Below are 20,763 nucleotides of genomic sequence, written 5' to 3' on the forward strand. Positions count from 1 at the left end.
TTCGAATACTAGCCCACCCTTTCATCTTTGTGAAGATTTTAAAGAATTGCTAGAGTTACATTTACATCGACGCATGCGGGCAGTAAAAGTTTCTTGGTAACATTGTTCTGCATTTCCCACCTAGATGGCGCTATATCACTACTCATCTTCGATCACTGAGATGTTCTCGTGCTCCATTTCTGAACGTGGCGGAAATCATATCGGCTAATTGCCCTCAACGTGCTCAATAAAATGTGTGTGTGTTTTTTTCACATTGAAGTTTGTTTATCTATTTATTTATTCATCTATTTGTTTGTTTGTTTGTTTGTTTGTTTGTTTATGGCGTGATATTCAGCTGCATAAGCCCGTCTTCCATGGGGTACATCGTAGTTGTAAGTTAGTTACTTGGGGCAGGCCACTTCGCCAGGTTATACACCCTGCTCTTGATTTGCGATGAATTAGTGAAGGGGACAATTCAAAGAGGAAATCCACCCCCAAAATCGATATACTCCGAAAAAAAAGAGGAAAAAAATCCTTACAGAACGTTTTAAAAATGTCAAAGAATGATAAGTTAGTAGTAAAAAAGATAATTGTGACATTTTGAAATTTCACATTTTTTCGGAAAACATTTATTGACCAGTCCTTATGAATATTCGAATGAGCGAGTTGATGATGTCATGCCCTTACATTTTTTTTTCATGTATGTTAAACATGAAATTCGGAAAAATTTCAGCTAATACTGGTAAAAGCACATTCCCATACCAAATATATCAAAGGTATAGCATTCGTTCTTTTTTATGTTGGGTGGTTTTAGGCAAGTTTACTTATACAGCAATGCTGAAATATGAGATTTTTGTCATTTCTGTATATGACATGAATAAGGCATTTTGAGAACATGACATCATCAACTTTCTGATTTGAATACTCATAACCACAGGTCAAGAAGTGTTTTCCGAAAATCGTGAAATTTCAAAATCTCATAATTTCCTTTTTATCCGATTTTACTCATTCTGCAGTAATTTTTTCCTCTTTCTTATGAAATTGATTAAATTTTAGTGTGGATTTCTTCTCTAACGTGCATTGGTTGTGACTCTCTCACATATTGAACCTCTAGTATGGCATGTCCTATCCAAGGGAAAGTGTGTTTTCAAGTGTTTCTACTAGAGGGGACGGCATGGTAACACAATAAGACTCGCTCAGCGTCCGAACCCAAGCCATACGATCGAAAGACAGGCAAATTCACTTCCGACTGAGCCACCTTGCCGACCTCGACGTGTCCTGAATGTGAAATTGACCGGGGCGACCTCTCTCTCCTCCTCGGCGTGCTTATGTAATATTCCTTGGTTCTCATTCTGCCTCTTGTTAGTTACAATAAAAAGTTAGTTACAATAAATTCCAGTCACAATGCGATGAAGGCTTCTAACAAAACACTGAATAGTCGGCACTTATTTACGGCAATGAAGGACAGTTGCTGCAGTACAAACAATTCGACTCAAGAATTTATCAACTTGAATAGAATTAACTTTACATGCGATACTTTCTGCTACAAGGCATAAAAACCAGCACTGGACCTCGGGCGAAAGCTTAGATATGACGTCTGTCTAGTAATATGAGATCCTTGGTTTGAGTCAAATCTGAGTAAGTATATGCCCATTTGATTTGAGTTGATTTGATTTGATTTGATTTATTCTCCGTATGACATCATTTGATATTCTTTTTTTTTTTTAATCAATACGATCAAACATAATAATATACAAATATGATTTCTGTTATCCTGTCTACTGATGAAACCCTGTGTAATTGATGCTGATTTACGTCGATGAAGGGCAATTTGTCAGTCGGGTACAGTAAGAATGCATTCATTTGACATGACAACCTCTAGTGTTTGGGGCAGGCCTATCTTTATAATATTATTATCTTTTCTTTTTACCCTGTAGCCTTATGTCATGTATGTGGTATCGTTTTTCTTTTCTGTATTGTTGATATACCATTTTAATTCTTTGTTAATATGCCCACTGCAGCATTATTAAAAGAAGAAAACCTCTTTCTTGAATTTGATAGCCGATATACATTCTCTGCAAAACGGAAAGATTTTCTGACTGACATCATACGTTTCTGCATGACGTAAGGACCTCGACCACAATCAGGAACCTAGGGTCCTGCTTGTCCACGCTTACTAGGCTGCATGTGAAACCTTCTTGCCTTTTTCTCCTCTTTTTTTTTCTTCCCCTTTCGTCTCTGGATATTTACTATCAAAACAAGGATGCGATATCACACGTGATATTTCCTTTCAACTATGATAATGTTTCTGATTATGCCCCTCGTGTTATCAAGAGTGTGAGGCCATTATTTTCTGCCCCAAGACAGAACAGAACAAGGTGAAGTATTTGTGGTCGCCGTTCCCAGTACACTGAATGTATATCCTGCATGTTTATATGCATGCATGTATATGTATATATATATATATATATATATATATATATATATATATATTTACATATATATATATGTGTGTGTGTGTGTGTGTGTGTGTGTTTTGTGTGTGTAATACATAAGTCTGTCAAAATACAAGGTATTTACCAATAAATAAAACATAATTCGTTAGATACAAAAAAAAAACATACAGCAGAGTGAAAAATAATTATGATACACTTCCGAAATGGGATATTGGATAGGGACAGTATAAACAAGTATAATCGAATCAAAAGCACAGAAGGCACACCATAACTCATAAAAATCGAAACGTAATTAATAGATGAAATAAAGCAGTATCAAATACTACGGTAATTTGGTATATCATATTTTTGACAATTTGATAGAGCATTTCTAGGAACATTATTAGATAATTTGGTGCATGTATACTCAGCAGAATGGATTATTGTACTTCTGCTTGTATAATTTATTCGAGGCACCTGTAGTTCTGAAATACATGTTTGTTTGGTTTTTTTCAGAAATGTTAACATGAATGAAAACTTCGTGGTCTCCTACAGCATAAAGTGATCGAGACAAAATTACTACACAGTATGGGTTTCATTATAATGGGGCATATAGAATCCATTTTTTTTTCTATGTTACCCTAAAATATGCTTTTATCTTCCAGTATGTCTTTAGCATTTCATGATATGGACTTGGCGCAGTATAAGTTGTAAACATCATATGTATATACATATGAAGAGTTTGTTCGCAGAAACCGATAAGTCCATTTTTGAAGATTTCGAAGTATACGGTCTCTGTCATAAAGTACGAAATAATGCCTTTTAAATGATAAATTGGTCACTACATATAAAGGCACATTTTTGAAGTTATGGTCAAAAGAAGCAAAAATGTTCTTATTATTCTTTTTATTTTTCTTGATATTTTCTTGATAGCGAATTTTTTTGAAGTTATGGTCAAAAGAAGCAAAAATGTTCTTATTATTCTTTTTATTTTTCTTGATATTTTCATGATAGCAAATATCTCCATTTGGCAAACATGGACTTATCGGTTTTTGCGAACAAACTCTTCATATATATATATATATATATATATATATATATATGTATATATATATATGTATAAATTTCATAACAATAAATATATGTATAATATATATATATATATATATATATATATATACCTGTATGTATGTAATGTATACATACAGATCAATACATATATATTATCTATAATAGTATATAATAATCATATTATATTATCTAAAAAAAATCACGCAGCGTGTTGAGTATAAGTCAATAGGTGCTAAATTACTACTCCGTGTATCACGCAACCAACAATGGGTTTAATAGACATTTTTTTTTTTTTCAATAGGTGTCCATCTCTGACTACTGATTGGGCAGGTGACAATTGAGAAATGATGGCGTATGATCACGAGTTTGTCTAATGATATAAAAGGTCTTCGAAATGGATAATGCGTCTTATATGACACTTTATGGAGCATTTTGATCTTACCAAATGGCCGAACACCCGGTGTGCTTCGTGTACAGCCCAAAGAGTTCGACATTGAAAAGAGGTCCATAAGTCATACAGCCCACGAGTCATACAGCCCATGAGTTCGACACTAGGCAAATAAAGCCAATGGCATGAGTTCGACACTAAGCTAACAAGGCCCACGAGACCGACACATTAAGCCCCGTGTTGTGTCTGTCGAACTCGTATAGGCTGTTTTTACCTAGTGTCGAACTCATGGGCTTTATTTGCCTAGTGTCGAACTCATGGGCTGTATGACTCGTGGGTGTCTGTCTCGTGACGTGCACCCTGTGCTTCCCCAGTCAGTCACTGAATGGTAACTGACTGATGGCGTAATTATAGTTAGAGGAATTATTGTAGGATTACCGCCCTATTTGTGTTTCCGCGTGGTTATTTGAAACCTCGAGAATAAAATGTCCGACATTGTCTGAAGACTGATTGGTGAATTCAAAACCAGCTTTATTGCTGAAAGTTATTTTTTGATGATTAACAGGAGGTTTTCTCTGCAGTCCAATAGATTGATGATGATAAATATAATGATTAGAGTAAATCATCACGCTTTCAGTATGGGAAACCAACACATAAGCACAAACGGGATGATAAGAATTGTTGTTGATAAGAAACTCTTTATTGACCATATATTAACCTCACGAAGATCACTAAGTTTCCTGGTTAATTAAAACTATTCTCTGCTTAAAAGGAAGGCATAACTAGTATGAGAGCAGATAATCTCTGATTAATTTTGTTTAAAGAAGATAGGTGCCAAGTAGAGTAAGAGAGGGGGACAGATATGGGGTGAAAGAGAACGAAATAGAAGGAGAATTGAAAAGGTGGAGTAGGGGAGGAATATTTGTTGTTGCTTATTACCACGATCAAACAGTGCTACTCGAGACTAGCAAGAACTTGCAGGCGTGTTAGATTATCTGATGGTTCATGGTTAAAAATAAAGGATAGAGAAAACAGACACAGAAGATGGGCGTATCTGTTGGTTCGGTGTAATAATGTCAGAGGTAAACATGTCAGAGGTCAAAATGTCAGAAGTAAAAATGTCAGAGGTTAAAATGTCAGAGGTCAAAATGTCAGAGGTAAAAATGTCAGAGGTAAAAATGTCAGAGGTAAAAATGTCAGAGGTAAAAATGTCAGAAGTGTAAATGTCAGAGGTAAAAATGTCAGATGCAAAAATGTCAAAAGTAAAAATGTCAAAGGTAAAAATGTCAGAGGTAAAAGTGTCAGAAGTAAAAATGTCAGAAGTAACTTCTGACATTTCTACTTCTGACATTTTTACCTCTGACATTCTTACCTGGCACCTATCTGTTTGACGTATTATATACAATATCGTTGGCATGTTTGTTTTAAATCACATGCAACATTTGAACAACTCCAGATAGAGCAGCTTAGATGTAGGTTCCAAATTTAGATACCAACGGACGTCTGTCTGCACGAGGTCAAAATTTGTTTCCATGTTTTATTTACACCAGCTGAAGCTGCATGCATCAAAAGGGAAACTCATTTGTCTGACTGATTATTCAGGGGCGGATCCAGGGAGGACCGCAACCGGCGCACGCCCCCCCCCCTTTATTTTTTGTCGAAACAAAAGAAATAAAAAGAAAAAAATGGGGGAGGGAGGGGTGGATGCGCCCCCCTTTAATTTTGTAAACGCGCCCACTCTTTACGGAATTCCTGGTTCCGCCCCTGATTATTCATTCCATAATAAATGACAAAAGTCTCATATTTCAGCTGTATAGATATAAAACCTGTCTTAAAACCACGTAAAATAAAAAAAGAACAAAATAATTTATTTTGGTATGTGAACATGCTTCTATACTTGTATCAGCTAAAGATAATAGTAGTACCTAATTTCATATATAGCATATAGTATATGACAAAGTTTGCTCGCTCATTTGAATATTCATAAGGACTGGTCAAGAAACTTAATATTTCTCCGAAAAAAAGGGACATTTCAAAATATATCTTCCTTATTTCCTATCCGATTTTTGTCATATTTGTATCATTCTGCAGAGAACATTTTCCCTTTGTTTTGAAATTTACTTATTTTTTTGAGGTGAATTTCTTCTTTAAAAAAATCACATTTTACTGTCGTAGTCTTTTCATGTATCCGAAAAGATATTATTATGATAATTATAAAAACGACTGATTTATCATGACCAATTTATCATGACAATTCACTAAGCCCCAGTAGGAATTCAACAAAATCCTAATGTGCACTGGATAAAACAGGGTCGTCCTATACCTTTATCCACATTGGGGGCTATTTCATGCATAAAGAGTGCATTCTTATCTCTTTATTAGCAACTTATAAAAAGTTGTTATGATTGTAGATGATACGACAGCAACTCGGCAAGTACATAATCTATGTGAGCTTGCAAGTTATTCTAGTGGTATCTCTGAGTAATGACACGTTGACCTACAACTTAGTCCGCCATGGAGGGGTCTATGATGTATTTCAAGTGGTCTTTGTCTATTAAAGGGAAATCCAGTTCAAATATAAATTAGTCTGATGAGAAAGAGTCAAATATTTCAACGATAAACGTTTGATCAAAATCGGGTGAAAAATAAAGAAGTTATGAGATTTTGAAGATTCGCTCATTTTTTCAGGAAACAGTTCTAGAACGTCAATTATGCAAATGGCACAGTGAGCATGTCATACCCTCACAACTTGCCATATTATATTTTGCGCATACAATTTTGAAATTTCCAGTTTTTCATTCAAACGCAATTATGCCCAAGGCTCAAATCCTGGTATATCCACAACTGTTCACTATTCTGAAGTTATTCAATTAGGAATGACATCATGTTTCAGACTTCAATGACTGAAACATTGAATTTTCGTCATTTTTGTACAGGATCAATGGAAAATTATGAGGTTATGACATATTAGCTCACTCATTTGCATATTCATATCCACCGTACAAGAACTGTTTTGCAGAAATCAGCAATACTTCAAAATGTCATAACTTTCTGATTTTTCATCCGATTTCAGTCAAATTTGTACCGTTGAACTCGTAAGATTAGACTAACTTATATTTGGACTGGATTTCCACTTTAAACACAATGGTCTCTGATCGCATTTCGGAATTTTGGATACTCCTCTGTGTACTGGATTACGGTGAACTGCGGATTTGACTTGGATTCACTCAATTGACTTCGCTAGACGAAGTACCGAAAACGTTGTTTCTTCCTCAAGAAGGCCATAATTGAAACGAGTACGGAGAGAATGACCGCTATGATGCACAAAGTGGTGGTGGTCGATAATCGTGTGATGAATCCCTTGGTCTGCCGAAAGAGATCTGTCTTGCCTGTGACATTTTGATTGAAAAAAAAAAACACCCAATAAACATGAAATCATGCTTCAAATATAGCAACAACCAGCCCTCTAACATATTGATACGATGAATTATACGGTGGGTAGACAAAATTACCATCACAGTTTGGAATGTGGAAATTACCATGGCAAAGGAAAATCTTGTCAAAAGTTTTTCACCTGTCAGAGACTCTGGAGGAGAAATATAACTGATCGAACAATCAGAGGGAAACATTATCCAACACTAGGTTAATTGGCCAAAAGAACAAACTTTGGTAGGAAGTGTTTCCTAATGGGTTTTCAGGGGATAAATATTTTCATCATTGAAACACAAAATTTTGATTGTACAAATGACTCAACTAAGGATAATATTCAACTATACTCGTGGTTATGGTAAGAAGCACTTATTTTTTGATCTACTACTCTATAACGCATTCTTAGCAAGCAACCCTCTTCCCCACCGCATGTGAGTTGCCTAAATCTCCAGTAAAGAGGTTCTATTTGCGTGGCAAAATCCGGCCCGAGAAATATAAAAACAGGGGGCGTACTTTAATTTTTGCCCACAGATTCATTTTAAACCGGAGGCGTTTTTTTCTCTCTATTCCTATATCTCTTTCTCTTTTGATCTTGAACTATCCAAAAAGGGATTGTGAAATATCTTAAAAATGAAACAAAAAGAGTATCAAATCTCGGGATCAAAGTCCCGAAATCCTTACATGTTTTGAAAGCTCATTCCTCATTCAGGATTATTAATCTTTATGTTAAAAATAGAATCATTGGCCCCTAGAAGGAAATAAGAGTATTGGGGGCGACAATGAATTATTTTCACAAATCCATACATGGTATAGCTATCGACATGATATTATGCAGGTAGATTACTACAGGAATATTAAATCACATAAATTGTCTGAAATGCCCCTTTAACATTTTGCATAAAGAGACATTCTATGGAACGTGACGTTACAGCCTCAATCTGAACTACACATGGCAGGCAGAACCGGGAACCGGGGCCTCGGGCCCCTCCCTCACTTTTTGTTCACCATACAAAGGAATACATAAGGTGTCACCACTTTGGGCCCCCACTTTTTCTGCCGGAAGGGCGTAAGTGGCATTAGAAAGAAATAGATAGAGGCCTTGAAGTGTGAGCGCGGTATTACGTTTTTGCTTGTCAGCTGAAGAAACCCGGAAGTGGACTGATAAAGGTGAGCTGAAGGCCATGTGTTTGTTTGTTTGTTTGTTTGTTTGGTTGGTTTTGTTTTTTTTTTTTTTTTGCTTGTCAGCTCATGAAACCCGAAGTGCCCCCCCCCCCTCCCCACTTTTGAAAACGTTCCGCCTGCGGTGCTACATGACTGTAACATCTCTTGACTTGGGTCTTTACCTTGTGGACAAAAGGTTCGTGACGTGGCGGTTGACCCGAACTCATTTTGACCTGTACACGTCACGTTTGTGCAGGTGGCAGGAGAGGGGTCAAAGGTCACTGTAGAGGAGTTTGAGGCAGACAGTTCTCTATCACTAGCTGTGATGAAGAAGGTATTGATTGGTGGGTGTGGCTGGTACCGCGCGTCGATATGACACGATACGGTGAGGATGATCCGGTAGTCTTCACCAACCAGCTCCTCAAACTCAATATCTATGACATCATCTGCACAATGAAGATTGAGCAGGAGAATGAGAGGGGAGAGGTAGGAGGTAAGAATTAAAGAGAATTAGAGAGGAAAGAGAGAGGAAAGAGAAACGAGAGAAGGAATTCGATAGACAGATAGACCAAAAAGGGAGGGAGAAAGGGATGGATATATAGGGAGAGGAGGAGGATGGTAAAAAAAAAAGAGAATGGAGTAGGAAGTGAGGAGGTATAGAAACAAGATAGATGGGGAAAAGAACAGGGAGAGAATAGTGAGAGAGTGCATGTGTTTGTGCTCGTTTGTGAAACAGAGAGAGAAAATCGAACGCAGAGAGACAACACGACAATGAGATTACCCTTATGTTCAATCTGATTATTGTCTTTGATCATCAGTATAGAAATATGATCATGAATGTTCTTCGTTCCTGTTTCAAGTAAGACTACGAAAAAAAAATGCTCTCGATTGTTGTAAATCACCTCTAGGGCAAAACATATCAGCTGCAGTCGTTACACCCATTTCGTTGCTCCCTGTACACATCACGTTCATGCACTTGTCCGAGTGTGACGTCAGTACTACAGAAGGATCACGTGATGACGACACGATGACATCATCAACCTCGATAGCAAAACTATCGACGGGGAGTTGTGATGGTTGGTCGTTTGGATGGATATAGCAAGTGATCGTCATGTTATAAGTTTGGTTTCCTTCTCTCTGGAATTCGTACTGGATCGCAGTGATGTTATCTGCTGGGGGACCTGTGGAGTACATGACATGTTTCATATCCTTCTTCAAACACTCTCTTTATAAAGCATTATGGGGCAACTTAGGACGATGGATAGAAAATTTACCACTTTACCTAACCGGTATGTTAAAGAAATATTCATGGCAATGAATGTACCTGTGACATTGTAATAAGAATCATAATGAGTACAGTGATCGTAATATTGATGACGATGCTAATGTTGATAATAACAACAGTGATATAATGACAATTGTAAACTATAAGAAATCAAAGACAGATATCGAACGAGACTGCAGGAATTCTTCGAGAATATCACTGTACATGGTTCCAAGAAAAGATATTGGATTCACTACATTGTCATTTTGACTATAGTTATTATTTTCACTTTCAAAAGCTCGCAAATCATTAACACACACATACACACACACACATCCTCACACACATGCACAAACATACACATTCACACAAACACGAACACGGACATAGATGTCTAACAACATTCAAGCAAAATGAGGCAGTTCGCTGTGATAAACATTTGAAATACTATGTTTGAAGTTTGTCATTCGGCTCAATATGACATCAATTATGCAGAGGTCTCAAAACCACCTCAGAGCGTTGATTGATAACATACACCCTAGCTTTACCTCCTGGACAATAGGTTGCGAATGATGACGTCGAGCCGTACTGGTTTCTACCGATGCACGTGATATTGGTGCACATGTTTCGGCGTGCCGCTATCGTGACAACAGGTTGATCGCGTGGCGCCTGTAACGTCAGTTCATCCGCCTTCACTTCGTAATCATCGATATGAGGATGTGGTTGGTCAGAAGGATCCACGTGACAGGTAACAGATATGTTGATTGGAGAGTCTACTTGCTGCAGCTCTTCTCTGATCTCGACTGATATGATACCGGGTGCCGGTGGTCCACCTGAAAATAATTACGAGGATTTTTTTCTTCTTCTAAATGATCGCTACACTCGTGGCAGGTGTTTCGTTCTTTCTAGATTTGTTTTATAGCAACAACGTTGAGGAGTAAAGAAACGACTCAGGCTGTACATCAATATCACACACACACACACACACACACACACACACAGACGCACATTGCATACATACATAAAACATCATACACGCATTTGTATATGGTCTACATCAATATTGGGACGGTGATTTGTTATAATGTAATCACGTGACTAATGCATAGACTCGAAATCGCTATATTGCCCTTTCTGTTGCTGTTTATAACAATTGACGGTCCCTATAGTAAGATATTTCCCCCTGGAGACCTTACAACGACAATGTCTGTGTAACATAATGACTGTGTGTCATGATTGTCTATTCATGTATGATTTAAGAATTAAATCATTAAAGATCAAGGAAACGTAATAAAGTGTGTAGGTGTGTGTGTATGAATATTACATTGGCTTATAGTGGCGGATCCAAGGGGATGCACCCGGCGCGCACCCCCCCTTTTTTTTTTTGTTAAAACAAAAGAAAGAAAAAGAAAAAAATGAAAGGGGCACGTGTGCCCCTTTAATTCTACCTTTTTAACTTTTTTCTTTTTTTTCTTGTCTAAGTTGCACCCCCTCCCCCGCTTGCGAAATTTCCGGATCCGCCCCTGTATGTGTGTGTGTGCGTGTTACGTTATCAGAATACTGTACCTTGTGGACAAAAAGTCGTGTGTGTAGTTGATGTTCCAATGCCGTTTGTCCCAGAGCAGCTGACGTCTATGCATCGGTTGGGAACCCGAGGAAGAATCGCTGCCGATCTCGATGATGATGACGACAATACAGTATCCTCAACGGCAATCACGTATGAGTCGATTTGGGGATTGGGCTGATCGCTGGATTCCACGCTGCACAAGATAAGAAGACTCTTCTGCAGATCTGCGTCGTCGCCGAGCTCAGAAAATTCTATCGATATCACGCCCTCACGCGGAGCATCTGCGGGGCGTATAAGGACATTAAAGGGACCGTACAATTCTGGTTGAGATGAGGATTTAGCTTGTAATGTTTTGCGAGATATTCAGAAACCACACTATGATATGTCAAAGAGCATACAATTCTTTGGGGAATCAAAAGTTTATTAATTTGATGAAAATCGGTTTTGAAATGATAGAGATATCCAAAAACAAGGTGAAACAAAGAGATCCTAAAAAAGGCGTGGCCTGTCGCCTTTTATCATCAAATCTGCTTACATTTCACGAAGTCGAAGGGGACGAACTGTGTTAATATGGGGGAGAAACCTTTCCTGCAAGTTTCATTCAAATCTGTTGACTACTCTTTGAGTTATTTTGCACACGGACAAACCAACTAACTACCTAAATAACTAACTAACTACCGAACACACAAACCAACGGTAACGAAAACATAACCTCCTCCCTTAGCGGAGGTAGGTCTTCTTTATCCAGGGTAGTCTCTTCAGTGTTGCTACTGCTCTACCAGAGGGGCCTGCTATTATTATTACCCTAGCGTTGCCAGGTACCCATTTATACACCTGGGTCTAGAGGGACATGGTGGGCAAAAACATCTTGTCCAAGGACGTAAGCACTGGGCGGGAATCGAACTCGGGTCCTACGATTGGGAGTCGGGAGTCTTATCCACTCTGCCACAATGCCCCAAACTATCGTCATAGTTTTATAGTGTTGTGAATGTTCTTTGCGTCTCGATTTGAGTACATTGGAGTGCTGAATTTTCTCCCCCATATTAACACAGTTCATCCCCTTCGACTTCATAAAATGAAAGCAGATTACAATTTGAAAAACTTGTGAATGGAAACCAAGAAATTGCAAAAACAAAAATTGAAATCTTAAAGTGGCACGCGCCATTAAAAGGGGAAATCTGGTCCAATAGTCTAATAAGAAAGAGTAAAATATTACGAGTTTAACGGTAAAATTTTGGTCGAAATCGGGTGAGAAATTAGGAAGATAGAACATTTTGAAGTTTCACTAATTTTTCAGGAAACAGTTCTTGAACGGTCAATATGAATAAACAAATAGCAAAGTTAGCATGTCATCCCCTCACAACTTGCCATATAGTTTGTACATAAAATTTTGAAATTTCCAGTTTTTCATTCAAACACAATTATGCCCGAGGCTCAAAATCCCAGTATATTATCTAACTGATCACTATTCTGAAGTTATTCAACCAGGAATAACACAATGTTTCAGACTTCTACGACAGAAATATTGAATTTTCGTCATTTTTTGTACACGATCAATAGGAAATCGTGAGGTTATGACATGGTTTAGATCACTCATAAAAAGTATGCATATTCATATCCACTTTACAAGAACTGTTTTGCAGAAATTAGCAAAACTTCAAAATGTCATTTAATTCCTTTTTTTTTTCATCCAATTTCAGTCAAATTTTTACCGTTGAACTCGTTAGATTTTACTTTTTTTATCAGACTAACTTATATTTGGAATGGATTTCCCCTTTAAGGGATAGAAACTTACATTGCACGTCAATTTTCTTTTCGGCATGACCGCCGTGGACAGAGCATCTGAGAAGCTGTTGGTTGTATGCCGAGGATGGCCAAAAGGTGAGCTCGCTTCTAACATCGTACTTATGAGAATGACAGTTTTTGTACCTCACATTCATGTTGTTGTTTGCTGCGGCTACTGACGGAGCTGAATAGGAAAAAAAAAATGAAGGCAACATCGACGTTGTTAAAAGTGAGAGTTGAATGTTGTACGAGTGACGCTTGCCACTGGCTTGGACCTGCCTTAGGGAATGTGGGGTCAGGTAACACTCACTGTCACTATACATTGCCACTGCCTTTTCGACTAATTATTATTATGAGGTGGTGGTCTTTAGCGAGCGTTTAGGTGTTCAGTAGGACCTCACTTATTCGACCGTCGATTATCCGGATTCTCTGTTATCCGGACGTCGACTGGCTGACATTTTTAAAAATGATTTAAAGTACAATGTATTTTCAGTGCCGAATCTTTCTCGAAGCAAACACACGTTCAACCATTATCGTTTGAATACATGATGGGACATATTCCAATCATCGCAGCGTGGACTGGAACTCTTAAGTCATTTTGTGAGACGATGTCAAAGACTGCTGCCGCGTTTGGCACTGGCATTGAGTGCACAGCAGTGGTTACAGTAGAATGAGGTGGCAGTATTCGACGGGTCGCAATATCGATCTCATTGTCGGTCAATATCAATTAAACAAACATTACATGAAGGGACATGAAGGGATATTTTACTTATGTATCCGTGTCATATGAAGTATGAAACATAACAGTGCCATGCAGCTAATCATAATATCAGTAAATTGGTAATAACGTGTGTATACCCGTCGCATATGTTAGAACGTGCTGTATTTGAGCATATCTCTCAAGCCGGCCAAATCGATTATCCGCCGGATCCCGACGTGACCAGATAATCGAGGTCCTACTGTATTTGCGTGTGCGTAAGTGTGTGTGTGTGTGTGTGTGTGCGTGTGTGTGTGTGTGTGCGTGTGTGTGTGAGTGTGTGTGTATGGGTGAGTGTGTTCCGATTACCTTGCGAAAGCTTGCGAAAGCTCTCTTTCTGCATGTTCAGATTGTACATCGTGGCGTGCATGACTTGCTTGTCATTTCGTTGTTACGTGTCCGTTTGGGTCTTTTTCTTTTTCGAGAACAGAAACGAAACAGACAACCTAACTTTACACAAAAAGATTTTAAAAAGATAGACAACTCACATCTCCTTCCAGTACATCTCACTCCAACATCTTCTTGATGATCGTCATCGCTTTGTTTAATTCCCCAGGCCCCATGATCGCAGTCCCCAAGGAAACTTTCGTGCCCAAAGCAATACGGTCCGTCCAGCCATATCTTGCCCGTGCCCTCTCCGAAGTGAGCTTCACCAAAGAAGTGGGACGCAGATTCGAATCCTAGCTGTCTGCAGACCACCTGAGCGTCGCGAATGTCCCAACCATCGTCGGTCATTGTACCCCACACGTTGTTACACTGGATCTCAACTCGGCCCTCAAAGTTACCAGATCCACCGACAAGTCGCACTTTTACACATTCGGACATTTAAACACACGCCAACACACAAAATAAACAAAATATGGATAAATAATGTTTGTAGCACAAACATTGTTACACCGGCTCTGAAATCCTTGTTCGTGATCGTGGTCATTTCACTTTTTCATTCATTCACTTCATTCATTTATTTTTCCATTTCCAACAGAAACACATAAATAATTTTATAGAAATTGAATACATAAACTTCATCATAATACATCATAAAGCATAAATTTACAAAATATTGTCAGTATACAGAAATACTGGAAATGGGGAAGTTGGAATGCTATAAACTGATAAAGCAGTGCTTGTATAGGGTGTATTCCCTCCACACGTAATACAACATGATTGATAAACTGATAGTCGTAGTAAACTGAATCATCAAAACGTCGCACTTCACACAATTATTCATCACACCCACACACACACATGAATAATAAATGTAGAGCACATTATGATATAGTGCGTTATGTCGAATGCACTATAAAAGTCGTATATGCAAGTCATATTCGAATAATAGTTTTACTTACGTAAGGCACAAAAAAGTTGAATGGGGCCTAGAACTTGGACTGATTTACATAAGAGCTAATTCTGCACTCAAAGTGCATTAAAGGAGATTATAAAGCCCATATAAAATATAAATGTAGATGACTGAAAGCAGCAATATTATATAGTAGAACACATCAGTGAAAGTTTGAGAAAAATCAGAGAATCAGACAGATAGATTAAAAGATATAGCTTTTAAAGTTTTCGGTGCCAACAGAGGAGACTACTGCATAAAGAAGTCATAAAGAAAATTCAACATATTTTCAGATTCCGGGGGGGGGGGGGTTCATGAAGGAACTTGTCGGATAAAGTGTCCGACAAGTCAATTATATCCGACAAGTTCAGAGCAATCAGCCAATCAGACTAAAGAATTTCTCAAAACTTGTCGGATACAATTGACTTGTCAGGTATTTTATCCGACAAGTTCCTTCATGAAATGCCCCCTGGCTTCATGAAATAACATTGGATATACATCTGTCAGAAAGCAGGGGTATTACCCATTATGTTAGTAACAAATCAATGGAATATAATTTACGCTCTTCATGAAAAATTAGATTTTGTGGAATTTTCCTTATATTTTCTGCACATTCTTGTCCATACTGACATCGAGAAGTGTATTGCTGTCCTTTGTCCAGCAATGGCTGCACCAGAACTTCGAAAATTCAAAACTTGAGGGTGGGTTATGTACCCGGATACACCTGACGAAATGGCGAAATGGCGAAATGGCGAATATAAGTACAACATGACCGTCTTTTCATCATTTCGTCATTTAGCCATTTCGTCATTTTCTTCATTTCGTCATTTCGCTGTTTTAAATTTGTGTATTATATGTAATACATGCAAATCTTTTTTTTTAATGTCTGTTTACCTAGGATGTATACCCAATAACGTTGCTTGTAATCATACATATTCATAAATTAAGCTCATTAATGTTCGCATGCTAGGTCATGGAGCTCTACTGCTCCACAATATTATTCACTATTGCTATTGCCACACCCATTCACAGACTATCATATCTCACACTCATACATAATGCATATTCATTTACATAAATACATATCCCTATGTATTCATGATCATTACTATTCATGAGCTCATTGATATTCATTAGCTCCACCACTCCACAGCTCCACTGCTCCACGAGGTGCATCCGGGTACATATATTTACTACTTGGGTTGTTTGTTTTTCCTAAAACTTTCATAGTCGTCTTCTGCTGATATTGCTGCTTTCACTCAATACACATTTATATTTGGGTTTGGTTTCCTTGAAGTCAAGAATATGGCACTACCGGGTTGGCACCATACTTTTCAAATCATAGAATTTATCCATGCAAGCTTTTAATCAAGAATAACCATGTCACCTTAAAGAAAGCTGTAAATGTTAAGTGATGCCATTGTAATCAGCCACAAAGCCTGTCATTAAGTACAATACTTGACACATGAAACCTGCATAGTATTCAGCGGGGTAATATATGGGATTTATTCATTTCATATTTATAACATCTTATCTATCCAGGAATTCTGTTACGATGCTATGGCGTGTACTCTTATTATCATTGCCCAATGATTTATTTATTGGGCTATTTCTATTGTTATAGGAAGAACGTCATAGCATGTACTTCACGTTTTGACTTGGGATGTCATTTTGCATCAAAATTCAAATATCAAGGCCTTAAAATCTGCTAAAAACCTTATCCGATGCATAATACATTTCACTGTTCTTCAAAAGCAACAACTATGATTTGGCATGTTTGGTGTTGATATCAGACCTTCCTTCTTTGTGTAACACGTACGTGTAATGCTTCATTGTGATGTTAACAGCCTGTCAATATCTATGTTCAACATTCGTCTTGCAGTGTCTTGCTGTCGTAGATATTTGAATCCAATTTTTTTTTTAAAGATAAAGAACACATATTTGTGGTAGTAATCTCCCTCGACTGTTACAAATTTATACTGCATGAGACATGGATGTGACAATCTTTACAACGGCACATCCTTATATAATTATTATGTTATAAAGCCAGTACATTGAGGTTTTAATGTCTGTGAGTAAATCAGACAGACAAATCCTGTATGAAGCGTTGTTCTTTTCCACGATAGAAAATATCCGTGACTCATAACTGTAATAATTATAACAATGACTGAGGCCAAGAAACAAAGGTTCGCGCGTGAAAGTTGAAAGTGGAGGGGTTTTAATGCGTTTCCTTTTCAATTCACATTAAAATTCATGCAATCCCTTAACGGTATAAGGACTACAGAATGAGGTAGTCAGTGTTAACAGAATCAAAATACCCCAAGGTTTGAATATCATATTCTTTCTCAACTGGCAGTATATGTTTGCTTCACGGTTACAACCTTGTTATGATTTTTGTTATTTATTTTGTTTTGTTTATTCTATACTGCAGGGATGGCCTTTTAATTTTTGTAAAACTGCTTTCCATCGAGAAAATCATTTCCATAAGTGCTGTTTTCCACAGTATCGGTTTTGATTGATAAGGAAGGAACAACTCACATTTGCCCCCTTGACAGTAATCGGTACAGCCGCTCTAGGATGGACGTTACGACATTCGCAATTTTCTTCCTTTTATTTTGGGCAACAAAATTAATCTCTTATTGACCAAACTAGCTTCCTATTGAAATTATCCATCAAATTACCTGATCCAAGATTTAAACAAACTGTGTAGTTTGTTTTGATCTTGAGAAAGGAAATACTGCACGCTGAGTAATGACGAAATATTCGTATAATTGATTTTTTTTTTCGACAACCACGCTTTCTTTTGATAACAACAATTAACCTCAGTTACAGATGTACAAACGGGATTTCATTGATCCAAGGTTCGTATTAAGTAGAACCTAAGTATCTTGTAAGTGTTGGCTTAAAACAGCAATGCGGGTGCTAATAAAAACCTTGAATTTATCTAGATGATTAGGATGTACTGCAGATGACTAGTGACAAATTTTAGCGTTCATTTTTGTCATTACCTTTCCTCATGAGAATGTTTTGCAGATGATTTTATATCAGATATCATGCAGGGTTCATATTTTCGTGCAATGTTTTTACATTCTTTCACCAATATCATTGAATATTTGTTTAGATTCTAAACATGTCGGTCATGCTAAGCTGCAGCCCCTCCAATACGCGCAGATTTCCGTCGCGTCCTCAATCTCTGTAGTTTTCCCATTTGTGATTTCGATGCCGTTCAAGTGCCAGGTAACTTCCGTCGAAGCCAAGACATCAGACGCAGTGCAAACAGCTCTCGCTGGGCGATCTGCTAATAATGGCGTTTGCACCTGTAGCCTCACTGACGTTGTTGCCGTGATAACTGGAGAGAAATAAAAATCGATAATGATCATTGTATTGAGACAAATACCAAAAAGATCTAGACGAGAAATCATAACACTCTCACGGAAAATACCAAATGTTATGCACAAATCTGTGTTTCCTTTTTAAAACTTGACACAACTTTTTTTATAATCTCTGCCTCAATTTCGCCACAAATTGATCAATCGAATATCAAACGATAAACACAACGAGAAACGTAATAAAAACAATGTTATTGGAGCTAAAGGTTGTTGAACTATGGTCTTTTACGATCACACTCACCATAAGTTTCAGCGAACAGTAGTAACTTGATAAAAATCAGACGCGTTGGTTTCGCCATTTTCTCTGCCAATCTTTGCCTGAATCCTGTACAGCGAGGGTTTAGGCAAGATGTCTTCCAACACGGAAGGATGAGGAATGTTTATGTAGGCCTGTACTCGTACATTTTAGTTTCTGACACTGGTTTCAGGCACGCGACCCCATAACATGCAGAATATTGATGCGCGTAACAATTGGCCAATCAGAGTTAATGGTGATGTCATTCTAGAAAGTAATGCGATCTCCTTGTCTAGTCACCCTTTATTCTGGAGCAGTGTCCAATTTCGACGATCATTTCTGTGGTTTTCAAAACGAAGTAGGCACATACAATTTTGTCCGCCCACTTTCCCAACGAGATTGGCCTATGGATCGATTATTGAATATATTTCAGGCTTTCAAAGGGGGAAAAAGTTGTGAATTGCTCTGAAGGATGTTTTATGACAGTACGCTACAACTATAAAGCAAATCACGAAGCGAATTACCATTAGGGCCTATAAGTGCATATTTTATAATTATTATGACACATACAATAAGTGTGCGTTATAAACGCTAAAAAGTTTATGTTAGTAGGCCTACTCTACACTTCTCGGAACAATTACTAAGTCTGTCACTTTTCACGAATTGTTGGAAAGAGAGGGACATTTATAAGAGACTTTGTACATCAAGCTAAATTTACGTCCGAAGTTACTAGTCGATCCCCTGACAAACCATCAAATCCTGGGGTTGTTTTGACTTCGTGATTGTGTTCTGATTAGTTGGGTTGTATTTTGTTTTGTTTTGCTTAGTTTTTGTTTTTGTTTTTTTCTTTTGTTTGGGGACTGGTGGCGCGTGGGGATGAGAGGGGGGTTAAGGCCCAATATCAGTGTACTGTCTGTAACCCACCTGCATCTCACACAGCTGGCCTGGCAGCCCTTATGGTTGGGTCTCTCGCTGTTGCTGTGTGTTATGTGCTGTATTGATAGGCCTATTCATATTGCACTATGGCCAGGCGCGCCGGAAGCAGTTTTGGATTGGGGGGGGGGGGGGGGGGCAAACATTGGAGGGGGCTCAAGATTAGACCATGCATATGTTACACAATACACATACACACACACACACACACATCTATATATATATATATATGTAAAGTGGCGTACGGTGGGTCGAAACATGGGGGGAACCATAAAGTAATTTTGACGGTCTGTATGCTTAGAGTGCGTGTGTGCGTGAGCAATAATTGGACTACAATACATTACGGAATGTGATACATTCAACAACGCAGTCATTGAGGAACATTGTATAGTTTTCCAAACATGGATTATGGAATGACGGTGTGAAACGATCGACGAATTGTATACTGTCATCAACATAAGGTGAATGGCATAACAATAAAATGCGAGCGAGCGAAGCGAGCGAGCTTGAAAATTTTGATATTGTACAGTTCCAAAACTGGAGTTTTAATTGTAGCTACATATTTCGCTTTGGAAATAAATGGGGGCGCATCGGGCGCAACTGCTGGCAATAATTGGCAGCAACATTAGGAGAATGGCATAACGATTCAATGCGAGCGAGCGAAGCGAGCGACCTTGAAAATTTTGACATGTTACAGTCCCAAAACTCCCGTTTGTAACTATACCTTTCGCTTTGGAAATTCATTCATTTCATTTCACACATGCATGTTCACATGCATGTTTTTTTTTATTTTCATTTCCAATCAAACACAGGTAATACACTTTGACATGATTACATATATTGGAACATAATAATACATATTGGTTCTTAAAAGAACTTCATGGAAATGGAAATTGAGGGGCTGCTAAAAAGCGAACTTGTAGATTGCAGTCCCCTCACTTACGTTACATTACTACAATACATTAATTATATATGACTTTATAACACAATACAACGATACATGTACCGTACAAGCTAATCATTGAAAGTATACA

The sequence above is a fragment of the Diadema antillarum genome, unplaced genomic scaffold (genome assembly GCF_040938485.1).
Source record: "Diadema antillarum isolate AM-2024a unplaced genomic scaffold, OU_Dant_1.0 seq00000923_RagTag, whole genome shotgun sequence".
Classification (NCBI taxonomy): domain Eukaryota; kingdom Metazoa; phylum Echinodermata; class Echinoidea; order Diadematoida; family Diadematidae; genus Diadema; species Diadema antillarum.